This window comes from Simochromis diagramma, unplaced genomic scaffold (assembly GCF_900408965.1).
Source record: "Simochromis diagramma unplaced genomic scaffold, fSimDia1.1 OVJJ01000107.1, whole genome shotgun sequence".
NCBI lineage: Eukaryota > Metazoa > Chordata > Actinopteri > Cichliformes > Cichlidae > Simochromis > Simochromis diagramma.
The window spans coordinates 1,234,483-1,252,778 of NW_024387209.1; positions in this window are offsets into that span (position 1 = coordinate 1,234,483).

Sequence of the window (18,296 nt, forward strand, 5' to 3'; positions counted from 1 at the left end):
AACAATACAAGTCTAACAATTGGTCTGACACTAACCCACCTTGGATGGATCCCTCCAAGACTGTTGGAACAACAAAAGTGATGGTTTGGTGTGGTATATGGGTACAACGATAGTGGGTCCATTCTTCATCAGTGGTAACCTCAAGGCCACTGGATATTTGAAATTGCTACATGATGATGTGTTTCCCTCTTTATGCACTGAAGCTGGCACGTTCCCTGAGTTTTTCCAGCAAGCTGGTGCACCATCACATTATGGGTGCCAGGTCCGAGCATTCCTAGATGAACAGTTTCCTGGAAAGTGGATTGGTCGTCGTGGGCCAGTTGAATGGCCCCCAAGGTCTCCCAATCTGACCCCTTAGACTTTTATCTTTGGGGTCATCTGAAGGCAATTGTCTATGGTGTGAAGATACGAGATGTGCAGCACCTGGATGCCTGTGCTGGCATTTCTCCTGCGTTGTTGCTATCAGTGTGTGAAGAGTGGGAGAAGAGGGTTGCATTGACAATCCAACACAATGGGCAGCACATTGAACCCATTTTATAAGTGGTCAGAAACTTGTAAATAACTCATGAAAGAATAAAGTTACATTGAAACCAAGCACACCATTGTTCTTTTTGTGACATTACCAATAAGTTTGATGTGTCACATGGCCCTCTTCCTATTGAAAAAACAAAAGTTGTATCCAAGATGGCCGACTTCTAAATGGCCACCATGGTCACCACCCATCTTGAGGAGTTTGCCCCCTCACATATACTAATGTGCCACAAACAGGACTTTAATATCACCAACCATTCCCATGTTATTACGGTGTATCCATATAAATGGCCCACCCTGTATAACCAAAGAGAGAGCTGTTTCCACATCCTTCACACAAAGTCAAGCATGTTTTCAGTGGATGCTGCTCCTCCAAGCTTGTCGCTCATCTCCTGTTTGTGATTTAAATAAGGAGAGGTCAGTGTTAGAACAGAAAAGCAGCCTAACATCCAAGAAAAGCAGGCAGATGAGTGATTACAGATCTTTATTGAAATTATGCATAAGCTTCATATTCATGGACAGGATTTGATAGCATAGCTGACATATGGAGAGAATCCATTTTGGAAACCTCAGGATAGCATCCCTGCTTCTTACAGATCATGTGATTCTATTGGTTTTTAATCAGAGCAAGACCTTCAGCATGCACTGGAGCCCTTTGCCTAGTACCAGCTCTGATCAGAGTCAGCATCTCCAAGTCTGAGACTATGGGAGTTCTGGAAAATGGTGGAATGCTTCCTCGGGTTGGAGGAGAGGGCTCCCCCAAGCGAGGGAGTTCCTCACAAGGGAGTTCGAGTATGTTTGGTTCTTATTCACATATGGTAGAAAGATTGAGTATGTGATGGATTGGAGTATTGGTGTGGCTTCAGCAGCAATACAGTGGTGAAGAGAGACTCTTCAATTTACCAGTTCACCTTTATTCCAGCCTGAACTTATGGTTGTGAGATCTGGATATGTCCAAAATGCAAGCAGTCAAGATCATGAGTGTTTAGATCATTGCAGAATGGTGTTTGGTGTAGTCTCACTGAATAAGCAAGACCTTCCCTAAAAAACACATAGCTTGGACGTAAGGATGGGACTGGACAAGAATTTAGCAATTGGGATTCCATTATCGATACCACTTATCAGTTCATCTCGATTCTCTTATTGGGGGTTCTATTGCAGTGTCTTTAAGAGTCACCACCATCGCTAACCAGCACATAAAAGAAATCACATTCATACAAATTAATTCAATGCTGTGTGGTCAACTGTTTATAATGTATTACAAAATTAGACTTTTCTTAAAAGTAAAGCAGTATGTTACTTAATTATTCCCAAAGAGAAAGTAATTCTTTGCACTACTCGTAACATTACTTCAGTGTTTCTCCTTAAAATTACCTGAAATGTCTTTGTCTCATAATTGCCAATAAACCATATAAATCTGCTGACTATTTTCTTATACACCAACACAAATTCCTATCCTAATGAGGACACACATAAGATTTTTCACTAGGTATTTAGGTATAAACACAAAGCAGACAGCACAAAGCAAAGATGAAAAAACACCACAAAAAGACTTGTGATCAGTGACCACTGCAGTGATTCTCCTTTAGAAACATGAACAGGTCAAAACTGTTTGCAGTCAAACATCTGTTGCCTGTTAAAGTTCAGGCAACAAACAGATGACTCCTTGTCTGGGGTCATCATTCACTCAGCTTTAACATCACTTTGGGTTCTTGGGTGGCTTAGGCTACGTTCACACTGCAGGCGAAAGCGCATCAAATCTGATTTTTTTGACCCTATGCGACCCATATCCGATCATGGTATGACAGTGTGAACAGCTCAGATCCGATATTTTCAAATCCGATCTGAGTCACTTTCGTATGTGGTACTGAATCCGATACATTTCCGATGTTTTAGAAAGCGACTGCTGTTTGAACAGTCATGTCGCATTAAATCCATCTTTTACATCACTAACACAAGACAGACGCCAATTATCAGCGCCAGAGACGCGCCCGAGAAGACATCATGAACGCTTCCTGGCCATCCAGCGTAGATGTCAGTGAAACTGTTGGGAAGACAACGTTGGAGATTATATACTGTATACTCTGCAGATTCTGACAGAAATCTGCAACCATCCTTTGAAGCACCGCTCCTCTCTAAAACAGCAATAAGGATAATTATTGGGTTATTTACATTATTATGTAAATAACAAAATAACTTAAAGCAAAAATTGGGAAACGTAAAGTCCGAAGTCTTTATATTAAGGGCCATCAGTCAAACAATATTGTTTGCTCTGGGTCTAAACAGAGCGCATTGTGTGTGACGTCTTCTTTTGCGCATGTGGGCCGCTTTGAGGGTTCACACTAGAGCGCGTTTGCTGTCGCATTTTATTTGTAGTGTGAAGAAGCAGACAAAAAAATCGTATTTGATCAAAAAATCAGAATTGAGCATTAAGACCTGCAGTGTGAATGTAGCCTTAGTGTTAGCATGCTGTCTGTGCAGATGCTTGATACAAAGTTGTAGCATCACAATGCAGATGTTTCTGTCTTGGATGCAGTATACACTTTACTATCACACTTTTATCCTTTTGTAGAATAAAAATAAAAGTATTGTCCATATCCACCCTGCATACTGTGCAAATATTTTCCTCCTCCAGCGCACAGACTAAAATCAGCTGATTGTAGAGCAACTGCAAATAGAACTGATAAGCAGGAATGATAGGCAAGCAGACTAACAATTCCAAGGAACTGAACTACTGGGAACTTGTTTCTTGTAGAGAACTGGTTCCAATCCGTACTTGGTTGGCAGCATGTCTTGCCCCTAAACCCATAACTGTGGTTCACCATTAATAGTACTTTTACAATATTCAAGTTACCAGTGCTATGTATACTAATACCCTATACCACCACCAATGCTGGGTTTAAACAGTGTGTTAACCAGAAACTAGATAGTTCCTGTCTTCTTTAGCCCAGAAGATACAGTGACCATCATTTCCAAACAGAATCTCAGATTCTGATTGGTCATAATACAGTTCATAATCATAATTCAGTTTTTTAGCTATCTTGTCTTTTTGGGAATGTGTTGTTGGCATCAAACTCAAAATAACCTTTTTTTTTTTTCAAAAACCAAACATTCAACATATTGCTTTTGTATTATTTTCAATTAAAATGGGCTTTTAATGATTTGCACAGTATTCTGACGTGCTTGTGCTGGACTGCGCACTGAAGAAGCATCATTTCTTTGCAGGGTTTCATCAAAATGACATCAAAGGAATTCCTTTTGGTAGTGCTCTGAAATTAATGAGTGCTCTGATGGGAGAGGCATGTTGAGTGACACATTATATTAATATGTAATTATATTTGGAGCTGAGGATATTTTTGTCATCTTACTCTTCCTATGATTGTAGACAACAGTACTCCTTTTAGTTTTGTTGTTGTTTTGTGGGTGCTTGTGTGAAAATTGCAAGTGGTTCATTGGTTTTTGTTAAATTAGTATCTGCCAAGATCAACCCTGTAAAGCCTTAGGGCAAGCTGAGTTTAGTATTTTGTTAGCCAAGACTCAACTAAGTGTATTTCTTTCTATCCTTTTTCAAGATTGGTCTCTAGCAGGTACAAACAACAAATGTAAACAACATATAGTAAGTACTGAGTCAAGTGTATAACAGCAGTTCTTTAGAAGTTACCGTCCCAGTCACAAAGCCATTGTACCTATGAAGGTACAATAAGTTTTATCATTATATGTTCATTATATATCAGTTTGTGGTTACTTACTGCAACTCTATTTAAATTTGAAAGTAATTTTTATCATTCGTTATCATTTTTTAATCTCTTTGAGGGTGTTTTATAGCCAGTGGCTTTAAGGATCCTTTGTCCTGTCGTCTTGTTCAGTAGATCAGAGGTAAATCATGCTCTTGGTGAGCCTGGATGTGAATGTGTGACTTGCCATTGGAGGAGTCGTTTGTCTCTGACAGGGTGAACAACATAGCAGAACTGTTGACTTTGGCTGCTGCACAGTTTCATGTTTGAAGGGAATACTTCCTCTCTTGTCTCTGAGCCAATCTGACTAATGTCTCTGACCTTTTCACACAACACGCACACGTCTTTATTTTCAACTTTAGTGCCAACAAACCACTCATAAACACGTGCGTGACTGAACTTTTGAATAACCATAGAACATTTAAAAACTGTTAAAACTTCAAGTATTTGAATCTTTTGTTTATCCTGTTCAAAAAAGAAAAAAACTCACACAAACCTGTCTGCAGCTGCAGGAATTTCTCCTGACTGTTCAATAACACACAGCTGGAGTAATAATAGAAATGGCGCAAGTCCTTTAACAAGGTAATGATCTGTCTGTCTGCCTGTTTGCTTTTAGCTTGATGTTCCCAAAATATTACTTCAAGAAATTTTATAATAATTAGGCAAACTGTCAAATGTGTGTGTGTGTGTGTGGTTGTAGTTCGACCAGCTCTACTGCAGTTTTGGCAACCATTTCCATTCGTCTTGTTCTGAGCTTGAACTGAGCTGTTTTTCCATTTGCTTTGGTTAACTGAGGCTTGTACGAAGGTCAACAATCAAATCTGTTACGTACCAAGCATTCAGAGACCATATGGACTTCTGTTTCCAAGCTGACTCTGTTTCAATTTGTTTGCATGTGAGTTTTGATCAAATAAACAGTTACTAAGCTTGTGACAGTTATGTTTTTATGACTGTAAATACAATGCAAATGTTATCTAGTGAGAAATATTTCACTGATATGTCTGCTTATTAAATCTGATATTATTAACCATTTCTGGGCCCAAATTCAACTTTATTTCCTAAAACCAAAAAAGCACTAAGATAATACTAAGAAAAAAACCTGTCCAAATTCTTTCAGTGAACATGTGCGTTTAAAGTCAAGCATCTGTAAATAAGAGATTTTGCGAGGGTTAGAGAAATTGGAAGTTGAGGCTCCCAAATGGGTAGATACTACTTGCTAACTAGGTTAGCTTTATGGGTCACAGAAGCATGGTTGTAATTCAAAACCCAAGTCATCTAGTGAAACCCAGGAGTTGTTGGAAGCAAAACCTCAAGAATTATTTAACCCTTTAAAGCCGGTTGGAGCGGCACCCTCCGTTTTGCATAACTATTTTTAAATCCCTGTAGAACCGGAACCGCGTAAGCTACCGCAATAATTTTTTTTGCATATGAAACCGGAGGAGTTGTACTTACATTTTATGCCATCAGCTTGTCCTCGGTCACGGTTTCCTTCCACCTATAGCTTTGCAAAAACTGCATAAAAAGCGCTTGCAGGAACAAAAACACAATATTCCAGAAACACGCTTTGCCGATCCGATCAGCTGTTCATAACACTTCCTACATTGAAACAGACATCAGATCGCATGTCCGCCATTACCTGCCCGAAACCGGAAGTGACGTCATTTTCGCGGAAAATGTAGTTAAATACTTGTAGGCCTTAAAAGCGTATACTGGTGTTTTTATAAGTCATGTTTGACTTTATGCTTTTCTGAATAGTTTCTGGGATGGTTGGAACTCGAATTGCACTGCTGGAAATAGTATATTTTGATGCACACGCTGTTTTCTTTGCAAATTTGCATCATAGGATTGTTTTTCGTTTTTCCTGCAGTATATAAAAATTGGTGTATCTCAAAAATAAAACTATGAAGACACTCAAAATAAATTTCCTGTTGTAAACTATTTTTTGCAACTTTTTTGTATTTAAAGTTTTGAGGGATAAACCTCTTAAATTTGTCCAAGTAGAAGTATATGTAAAAAAAAACAAACAAAAAAAAAGATTTTTTGTGGTTTATTGCACTTTTTTGCAATTTATGTAGGTACTATGGACTTAATGCATACATAAAATATGGGCTATAACAGTTGTATTGATGTATAGCAACTTGAAATGCTCCCAAAAATGGCTCTAGAGCATGTAAAAATATAAAGCTCTGGCGGCCTTGGTTCTATGGTAGGTCTTAAAGGGTTGAAGAGTAGTTGTAAAATAGCTAACTGACCGTCTGCAGAGAAGTATTTCATTTGTAGAATTTCAGTCAGGTTTCAGAACTCATCATAGAACAGAGCATTAGTGAAAGTTAAAAATGATTAGAGTATGCCATAGAAATTAAAAGCTTTGCACTGTAGTGGTTTGATTCATATATATCTAAGAAACTCCAGTTTCTTCATGTAAATGGAGTTTATTTATGGAGTTCTACAGGGTTCTGTCCTAGGACCAATTCTGCATTATATTATACATCATGGCTACTCAACTAAAACTTTAGTTGGGCCAGATTTTCAAACCGAGGAATTTATCTGGGCCAGATATTTTTTGGCAGCCAGTAAGCAGCAGATCATGATCAATTTCAAACTCACACAACTGTGTTGAAAAACAAGTATTTTTTTTATTCTTTTCCCCCCTGTAAATCTGGTGACCTCTCACAAATGCACATCAAAAGGTCCATTTAAAAAAAGGGAGCTATAACCAAACCTTTTTTTTTGTTTTTGCACATTTTAAAAATTAACAAAAAACATTTTGATAATTCCCTTTCAAATTAAAATAAATATTTTGCTGGCCGCTCACTTTTCCTGCCATGGATGGAGTATACAAGTATACAGACACGCTTCATTTCCAGACCATTTCCTCAAAAAAGCTGAAATCTTCTAAAACATTATTTCGCCAGCTGTGTGTCCCTCTAACGGTAGTAAGCCGAGCAATTTGCCATCCAAAAAACGGACATATATGCACAACTGTGCATTATCAGTTCTGTCTGTGAACCCATCTTCTGCTATAGACATTACATCAGTTTTCTTCAGATCATCTAACAGCATTTCAAACTCGTCTAAAGCCAGAACTTCAACTCTACGAATATTTGAACTGTCTGACAGGGGTACGTTATTAATAGCAGATGTCACTCTTACTTTAATTTTTTCGTCACTTATCACCGCATCCACCATGGCCAGCATGCAGTATTTCACTGTTTCACAATCTGTGAAAGGCCTTTTCTTCTTCGCCAAGATCCAGCAAACAAGAAGGGAAGCTGCTGCAGCTCTCTCTTGGGCTGTTCAGGACCCTCATCATGGTAGTACAACTCTGGTTGTGAGATTACTAAACTCGCAATTAAACTGTACTTTTGCAGCCCTCTCCTGAGATTTCTCTGGAAAGTTTGTGCAGGAAGTCTGGTGTTTGTCATTGTGGTGCCTTCGTAAGTACCGCAACACACTCACTGCAAATTAAACACATAGGTTTGGCATTTGGATTTGGCGGAAAAAAGTATTTGTCAGTACAGGCAGGGTTAAACCGACGGTTTTTATTATCAATTTTATGCTTTTGGACTGAGAAAGACATGCTGTTGTCGCATCATACATTACGATGATAGTGTAACGCAGTGGTTCCCCAACTTTTTTTGCTAGGCTCCCCTTTGTTTTACAAGAAAAATGTTCGCGCCCCCCCACGTTGGAGGATGTGTTTGTGTACACATCCTTCAACCACACACACCCATATTTTGCTCCATTGCGGTTTATTTCACACCTCAAACATTTAGTAAACAATTAAGCAAATACAAGTAAAATGCAATAATTAACAGGTAGTAATAAAATACACTACTAACTAGGGCTGCTCAATTAATTGAATTTTAATCACGATTACGATCTGGGCTTTCAACGATCATTAAAAATGACTGAGCCGATTATTAGCCCCTCCCTCATTTATCCGCGACACCCTAAAGGCTGGTCCTTGAAAATATTGTCGGGCATAAATCAGTCCGTGGCGCAAAAAAGGTTGGAGACCGCTGATTAAGAGGACCCGAGGGAAGCTCGGAAAGCTAAGCAGAAGTTATTTGGAGAGGAAAGTGACTGCCGTTGGTTGAAAAGAGAGGTTAAAAAAAACTTCAGTGGTGTTGCACACTATTTTATATTATTTTTTAAAGTCATTGTTAACCCTTTAAAGCCGGTCAGAGCAGCACGCTCCGTTTTGTGTAACTATTTTTAAATCCCTGTAGAACCTGAACCGCGTAAGCTAGCGCAATAATTTGTTTTGCATATGAAACCGGAGGAGTTGTACTTACATCTTATGCCATCAGCTTGTCCTCGGTCACGGTTTCCTTCCACATAAAGCTTTGCAAAAATTGCATAAAAAGCGCTTGCAGGAACAAAAACATAATATTCCAGAAACACGCTTTGCCGATCCGATCAGCTGTTCGTAACACTTCCCACAGTGAAACAGACGTCAGCGTGAACTATCGCATGTCCGCCATTTCCTGGCCGAAACCGGAAGTGACGTCATTTTCGCGGAAAATGTAGTTTTTTTTACTTGTAGGCCTTAAAAGCCTACACTGGTCCTGTTTGACTTTTCTGAATAGTTTCTGGGATGCTTAGAACTCATATTGCACTGCTGGAAATAGTTTATTTTGATGCACCTGCTGTTTTCTTTGCAAATTTGCATCATAGGATTGTTTTGTGGTTTTTCCTGCAGTATATAAAAATTGGTGTATCTCAAAAATAAAACTATGAAGACACTCAAAATAAATTTCCTGTTGTTGTAAACTATTTTTTGCAACTTTTTTGTATTTAAAGTTTTGAGGGATAAACCTCTTAAATTTCTCCAAGTAGAAATATATGTTAAAAAAACAAACAAAAACGATTTTCAATTTTTTTGTAGTTTATTGCACTTTTTTGCAATTAATGTAGTTACTATGGACTTAATGCATACATATTATTAAAATATGGGCTATAACAGTTGTATAGCAACTTGAAATGCTCCCACAAATGGCACTACAACATGTAAAAAAAATAATATAAGCTCTGGCGGCCTTGGTTCTATGGTAGGTCTTAAAGGGTTAAATAAATATCGTCAAATAATCGAGATCTCAATTTCAGTGAAAATAATCGTGATTATCATTTTTGCCATAATCGAGCAGCCCTACTACTAACTCTTTTACGCTACGTCCACACCTACACGGGTATTTTTGAAAACGCAGTTGTTTCTATGCATTTGGGCCTTTCGTCCACACGTAAACGGCATTTCAAATCACCGAAAACAGAGATTTTTTTAAAACCCATTTTTTGCGTTTACGTGTGGACGAGGAATACAGAGTTTGTCACGCAACGTCAAAGGTATGTGCCTTTTTTGACGTCACGCTGTGCACCACGTTATTGTTTACTGTTAATCTTACCATCTGCAGGTTTTACACGCTTACATACAGACACGCAGTTACTGTCCCTCCATTTAGAACGGCAGAGGCATCACGGTGTGTAGTTGTTTTTTTCCTGGGTAATAATATTCAACATTGCTATCAATACATCTTTCAAAAAATGCCTCTCTGTGCAAAATGGGTTCAAAAACATAAACAACTGTGGGATACTGTTTGTCCGGGATTTGGAGAGCGCAACGTGTGCTCCCCACGAAGGAAAAACAAATTCTGCAGGGGAGACCTACCTTGGCGCTTGTGCAGGTGAAACCAAAGGGAAGATATGCTTCACCATATTTTCTAGTCTTTGGCTTAGAATGAAGTTGGTTTGGAAACATATTCAGCCATGCTTCATTTCCTGCTTTGCGTTTGTGTGGGCACCCTGTGCTAGCAGTGTCCAAGTGTTTTGGTTTTTCCCCCCCCTTTTCATACCGTGCCCCCCCCCTGCAATGGCTCTGCGCCCCCCCTAGGGGGCGGGCCCCAAACTTTGGGAAGGTCTGGTGTAACGTGAGGGTTCACTAGATGGTTTGGAATCACTCTGAATGATTAGGAACAGCAAGATGGAGACGGATAACGTTTTTTAGCAGCCTCCTTACTCTTATACTCAGCTCAGTGCAGGGAAAACAACTAGGTAGATATAACACATACTTATTACTGCTTTGAACATGCATGTGTAAACATTCAAATGTGTAAACATGTAAATATCAAAACACGTAACCACCAAATAGCTACATAACTAGATCTATAACCCTTGTAAACACCTCTTTGTATATCAAATTAGATTTAAATTTACTTCTACACTTTACAATAATTTAATATGTTTACATCACGGTGTATTGTGTTACATTCACAGTCTACACTACGCTGTAGGAATTTTGAATTTAAAAAAAAAAAAATTAATCAATTACTTTTTTGCGTTTTCTCTGTGTTTCTGCCAGGACCACAGGCAGGGCCACTTGCAGGTTGCTTCTGGGCTGCATGTGGCCCGCGGGCCTCCATTTGAATAGGCTTATTATACATGGTTCCCTTAGGCAGTGTCAAGCAAAGGCATGCAGATGATACCTCAATTTATCAGTCAATGAAGCCTTACTAGACACATCAATTACTTGAGGACTGTCTTAAAGACATAAAGAGCTGGATGACCTCTAATTTCCTTCTTCTAAATTCAAATAAAACTGAGGTTATTTTATTCAGCCCTAAAAATCTTAGAAACATGGCTTCAAACCAGATACTTCTTCTAGATAGCATTACCTTTGACTCCAGCAACGCTGTGAGGAATCTTCAAGTCAATTTTGACCAGGATATGTCTTTCAATGTGGTTATTAAAAAACTATGTAGGACTGCTTTCTTGCATTTGCACAATATCTGAAAAATTAGAAACATCCTATCAAGACATGGAATGTGAAGGTTATCTACCAAAATAGGTATTTTGTTTCAGTTTTTACTTTTTAATAAACAAGAAACTACTTTGGGTTTAAATAGGCCCTTTTACAATGTTTAGCCTCTTTTATAAAACCTGTCTGGCACAATGCCCTAAAGCCAAACTTTTCCAATGTGTAATGAATTTCTTCTCATGTTGAAAATAACCACCATTATTCAGTGAAACCCAAATCAACATATTTAATTATCTTGTTTTGCCAGACCAACCAGTCAAAAAAATCCCCGTAAATCCCCTATTTAGCGTCAAAGAAAACAGGATGATATTAACTGTTTAGAAGCTTGTTCTTCTAAAAAAAAAAAAAAAAAAAAACTTAAATGATGAAACAGAAAAGCGTAAAAAGTTGATTAACTGGTTGGTTTAGCGCCAAGGTACTTGTGAAATTTTGGAGAGAGAATATGAAATTAAAAAGACATTAAAGCAAGTGGTCATTTGCTGAGTTTGAGAGTGGAGAATCTGTCCATTAGTCAAACCTTGGATTCAGGAAGAACAATCTGATATTTTTTTTTTTGTCCTTTCACAGATCTTTGGACCAACTCTTTATCCTCTTGAGGATATTTGAGTTTGTCCAACCATGGCTTTTGTGGACTTGAAGAGGGCTGCTTTGTTGCTCTGAGTTTGCGTAAACTCTCTTCATTTCTCTCTTTGATACTTTTTACCAGCTCCCATCTGTTCAGATGGAGGCAGCTGATCTGCGGATGACTGTGTCTCTGTGTGGCAGAGTTCACAAGAGGTTTGGGAAGAAAACTGGTTTGCTTTCACATGATATCAGCATAATAAATTCTGACTTGCCACAGTCCACATGATTGCACACAGGCCTCTCCTTGCACCTAATTGCCATCCAGTGGATTTCCTATTTATATTATGTCATCGATCTTACACTTGTCCCAGTTGTCTATTTTTGACTGAAGGTTGACTGTAGATGAAATTTGAAAGAACAAATAATGTAAAAGGGTTTTATTAGATTTGTTGCTGGAAGAGTTGTAAAGTTAGTTAAAAATCTTCTAAACCAGCAATAGAAAACTTCATTATGAGTTAAAGACTGAAATATCCACACAAAATATGAAATATGAGTTTTAAAATAAATCGGCCGGGTTGGATGCTCCAACCCAGTATCACGGTAAAACGTGTAATAGACATGTTGGTCCACCGTGTCCACTTTGTGCTTTGCCTCTCCAAAAAGCAAAATGGACATGCATGCAGAAATTGCTTTACTGCATGGAGAAATTGTCTTACCAGCAGGAGGAGATGATATATTTAAAGCAGTGAGCAAAAACATTCCAGGGTCCTTAATCTTCAGAAATTATTAAGCTAGGCGGCTAATGTGTAGGGGAGACCGGGGATAGTTGTAACGTGGGTCAGTTGTAACATTTCCAATTTCTCCAATTAGGGCTAAGTTTCAAATGATGTGACTCATCCTGTGCATGCCCAACTCAGTTCTGCTATCACATGTGAAAAGTCAGCACATTTTGTCAAACACAGACAATTTAACACGAAAAAAAGTAATTTGTATGCCAAAAAGTAAGTTTTTCTACTTTATTTCAATTTGTAATAGCATTATCTGCTTTGCAGTTAAACTCATCAAACTTAAATTATGTTATTTGTATGTCTATGGGGATATATTCTGTGTAGGTCTTTACTGCTAATGTTTTAGCCATTGGCTGTAATGTTAGCTAGTTCATGGCTATAGGAGTCTGGGTCAGTTGTAACAGCAACAGTCTGGGTTAGTTGTAACAATAATGCAGATGTTACAACTTACCACACTATTACTTTAACTTATATTAAACAAGTTGGGGCAACGACATCAGCAGAGAGAGGTTCACTGGTCGCATTTGTATATGCGGTTAATGCCATTGGCAACACAATTCCTCCACTGTTTGTGTTCCCACACATACATTATGCAGACCACTGTGTCAGAGATGGACCAGTAGGAAGTACTGGTGGAAATAAATCAGGATGGGTGCAAGAAACAGATTTCCTCATCTTTCTGAAGCACTTTGCAAACCACACCAAGGTAAGCCATGATAAAAAGTAATGGAATTGCGATGCTGGTGAACAAATACATTTTTTCAGCTTCATTGTTATGTTCAGAATTGGTGCAAGAGTTGTAGGTTATAATGCCCACTGAGCCAATGAGGCCAAACTCAAGGAAGACCAACCAAAATTAATGAAATATTCAGTTTCAGAAAATTTTATAATTTGTCTTTTTTGGGGGGTTGGAATATGTTCAAAAGCTAGATTTCTGCATTCTGTCACACACACACACACATAGCTACATACATGGCTCTAAGTGCATTCATGTGTTGAATAAACAAAGATTACATGTTAATGTTTTGTTAGTACCCTTATTTCATTGTGTTACATTTCACCCCAGGATATGTTACAACTAACCCAGACTATGGGGTTAATTGTAACATTTCACTCTTTGTGTTTGAGGCCACACCATGCAATGGGTAATTGTGCTGCAGAGAAAATAGCTGCACTATTTAATAGCAGAGACATGTAAATACTTTGCATTACATTTTGAACCCACTACCTTAAAAGAGCACCAATTTACAGACAGAAATGTCAAAAATGTTACAACTATCCCCGGTCTCCCCTATTTACATGTAAATGTGTTAATATTTGCTTAAAATAAAATATCTCTGCTGTTACTACAGCTTACTGCAACCTACTGCAACTTCTGCATGTGTGTACATTTCACATTTTGAAGAGGCAAAGCATGGAATGGACACAGTGGACCGGTGTGTTTATTACATGCTTTGTCATGCTTTGTTTATATTTAACCAACACAATGATCCAATTCATCCATGCAGCAAAGAAATTTAACTCTCTAATAGAAAACTCGTAAAGCCCAGGCCTGAACTGAACAGAGCAACACTGGTGAGATTTAAACAACAATCAAGTTCCGAGAAGATGGGGAATCTTGAAGGATCAGTCTCAAGAACACCTGAGGCAGTTCCTGTCAAAAAAAGATTTCTAAAGTTTTAATTGAGAAGTTTATGTTTCATTTAAATTTCAGTATTTTACTGTTATTACATGCACAGAACGTACCAAAGCCTGTTTCTATTTTTACAATGTGTGTGGATCAGTGAAGAAATTGTATAATTTAACTTTTAAAGATTAATCTAATCTGTAAAAAACTGAAAAAACTCCATTGTAAATCTAAACAGCACTTTAAAAACGTATTAGAATAAACAGTTAAACATAAAATGGTTGCTGTTTTGGGGTAGTTATTTGAAATAGTTGTAAAAACAACAGAGGCTATACAGCAGGAGCGGTGAAATGAGGTGACTAACAACTGAAGCAGGTAATGACTAATCTGTGATGGATTACTCCTTAACGTCTGCCAGAACTTCACTGCTACTGTCTGCATCCCAACACACAAACACGCACACACACACACACACTCACATACTTTAAATAAACACATTCTTGTAGTTGTTGCGTTTGTAGACTTGAGTGTGCGCACACACACACACACACACTGTGCATCTTACATTCCTGGGAGGGGATGTTTGACTGACAGCCCGGGGGCGTGGTCAGCATGACTAGGTAACATTGTGGTTTCTGTGCGTGTGAAGAAGGTTCGTTAACAGTCTGTCACTAATTGTTACAGATGTAAAAGCAGTTGTGTCCTGATTTGCCCACTGAGGGTGTTTTTGGGTGAAATGTTCAACACATTTCTGTCTATTTCTAGAACTTAAGATGGATTTTAGTAGCTTAGAAAATTGAATCGACTTCCGCATAGACTATGATATATCTAGAAGAGATGGTATGAAACTGTAGTACTTGTGAGAGGACTTGGTAAGGACAAGACAAATGTCAAGGCTTAATACAAGATTCCTATTAGGGGAGTGCAGAACTGGGAGGATGACCATTAATGGACAATAGGACTTAGAAGGGACTAGAAGACTAGAGGATTTGGCAACTTAGAGGATATCTGTGGAAACTGAGGACTCTGAAGATTATGCATTACGTTGGACTAGAGAAAAACAACTTTAAAGTAAATTCAACCTTTTATGGGGAGAAGAGGCCTGAAAGGAACATCTGAAGAACTCAAAGACTAGATGACTTGAAAAGGCTAAAAAACCCAGGGAAGAACTCAAAAATTCATCTGTGACTTTAGAGGTGTACTCATAGTAAATTAACAAGATTAAGACGACTGGAAGGGAGATATAAAAAAGGCATTACGTTACTTGGGTATTGGAGTGCTTGGAAACTGTGGAAATGACACAAAGGGTAAAAGACAACTTTGAAAGAGACTTTTGGGGGGACTAACGATAGAAAAGAGGCTGAATAGAGAACAAACAACTGAAAGAGTGGGAAAATGGTCCAGAACTAGCAATCACTGAGAACTGGGAAACTTGGAGAAGGCTTTATCATTGAATTTGACTTTTAAGACCACTAAGGATTAAAGACTCATTTTACCATAGGATAACATCAGATACAAGGATTTTGGATTCCTTGTATTGAAGGCCTGGGAGAATGATTTGTGGATGATTTGGAAAGAGATCTGAACCTGGAGGTTGGTGGTGAGGGTGATCTGCAGATGTCTAAGAGAACTTAAAGACCGAATTATGTGGACGTGAAGAGTAACTGAAAGTCTTAAAGAAGACAGATCATGACTGCAGGACTTGAAAAATGATTTTTGAGGATTTTGAGGAGGCCTGTAGAGGATTGGAGGAGTGGGAGCCCTGAACTGTTTTGTAGAGACTGGGTGGCCTCACGCATACACACTGAATGGAAACACATTAGGAAGACAAATGGCTGCAGTCAGACAGATGTTTATCCAGCAGGCTATTTAAAGAGAAGCGATTGTGGAAAAAGATAAAGATGGTGGGATGAGAGGAAATGAGAGATCAAGGCTGAGAAAAAGGAAAACATGGATAAGGAAGGGCATTAATGATTTGTTTCGCTATTTAAATCTTTTTATGCATTTCATTGATCATTCTGTTTAATTTTATGGGGCAGTACAGTGGCCCAGTGCTTGTCACTGTTGTTTCACATCAAGAACGTCCTCCATCCAAATCTAATGTCCAGGTACTCCGGCTTCTGTCCACAGTCCAAATGTAGTTAGTGGGTTAGGTTAATTTGGTCGTGGCCCATAGGTGTGAATGGTTGTCTTTCCATTCACACTCACAGACTGGCATCCTGTCCAGGGTATACTCTGTCTCCTGCCTGTGGTAGCTAGGATAGGATCCAGTCTCTTTGCAACACTTAATTGGATAAAGAGAGGAAGATTGATGAATGTTTAATTTACAGTTTTTTAAGTAAAATGCTAGATTAAAGCAAACTTTAGAATATATGATTTTGTTCATGTTTACATTTATTTGAAAGGGACAATGTTCATTAATTAATATAAACGTGTCAGTTTTGCGGGTCAGCCTGATTGGAAATTATTAATAAAAGTTAATGAATATTTAATTTAGTGAATTATTGGTAACATTTTCAATCATCAAGCATCTTAAACCATCATAAAATTATGCACAAATGAAAAAAAAAACCTCATTAATACTTTATCAAAACCTGTTTTGAGTTTGTTCAAAAATACCAGAAAATATTAGCAAAATATTCTATTCAATTCAATTCAATTCAATTCAATTTTATTTATATAGCGCCAAATCACAACAAAAGTCGCCTCAAGGCGCTTCATAGATACAGAGGAAAACCCAACAATCATATGACCCCTATGAGCAAGCACTTTGGCGACAGTGGGAAGGAAAAACTCCCTTTTAACAGGAAGAAACCTCCGGCAGAACCAGGCTCAGGGAGGGGCGGGGCCATCTGCTGCGACCAGTTGGGGTGAGAGAAGGAAGACAGGATAAAAGACATGCTGTGGAAGAGAGACAGAGGTTAATAACAGATATGATTCAATGCAGAGAGGTCTGTTAATACATAGTGAGTGAGAAAGGTGACTGGAAAGGAAAAACTCAATGCATCATGGGAATCCCCCGGCAGCCTACGTCTATTGCAGCATAACTAAGGGAGGATTCAGGGTCACCTGGTCCAGCCCTAACTATATGCTTTAGCAAAAAGGAAAGTTTTAAGCCTAATCTTAAAAGTAGAGATAGTGTCTGTCTCCCGAATCCAAACTGGAAGCTGGTTCCACAGAAGAGGGGCCTGAAAACTGAAGACTCTCCCTCCCATTCTACTTTTAAATACTCTAGGAACAACAAGTAAGCCTGCAGAGCGAGAGCGAAGTGCTCTAATAGAGTGATATGGTACTACAAGGTCATTAAGATAAGATGGGGCCTGATTATTTAAGACCTTGTATGTGAGGAGCAGGATTTTGAATTCAATTCTGGATTTAACAGGAAGCCAATGAAGGGAAGCCAAAACAGGAGAAATATGCTCTCTCTTTCTAGTCCCTGTCAGGACTCTTGCTGCAGGATTTTGGATTAGCTGAAGGCTTTTCAGTGAGTTTTTTGGACATCCTGATAATAATGAATCACAGCAGTCCAGCCTGGAAGTAATAAATGCATGAACTAGTTTTTCAGCGTCACTCTGAGACAGGATATTTCTAATTTTAGAGATGTTGTGCAAATGGAAGAACGCAGTCTTACATATTTGTTTAATATGTGCGTTGAAGGACATATCCTGGTCAAAAATGACTCCAAGGTTCCTCACAGCGTTACTGGAGGCCAAGGTAATGCCATCCAGAGTAAGACTCTGGTTAGATACCATATTTCTAAGCTTTTCAGGGCCGAGTACAATAACCTCAGTTTTATCTGAATTAAGAAGCAGAACGTTAGCGGCCATCCAGGTCTTTATGTCTTTAAGACATTCCTGCAGTTTAACTAATTGGTGTGTGTTATCTGGCTTCATGGGTAGATAGAGCTGAGTGTCATCTGCATAGCAGTGAACATGTATGCTATGTCTTCTAATGATGCTGCCTAAGGGAAGCATGTATAACGTAAACAGAATTGGTCCTAGCACTGAACCCTGTGGAACTCCATAATTAACCTCAGTGTGTGAAGAGGACTCTCCATTTACATGCACAAATTGGAGTCTATTAGATAGATATGATACAAACCACTGCAGTGCAGTACCTGTAATACCTACAGCATGTTCTAATCGTTCTAATAGGATATTATGGTCAACAGTATCGAATGCTGAACTAAGGTCTAGCAGGACAAGCACAGAGATGAGTCCACTGTCAGAGGCCATAAG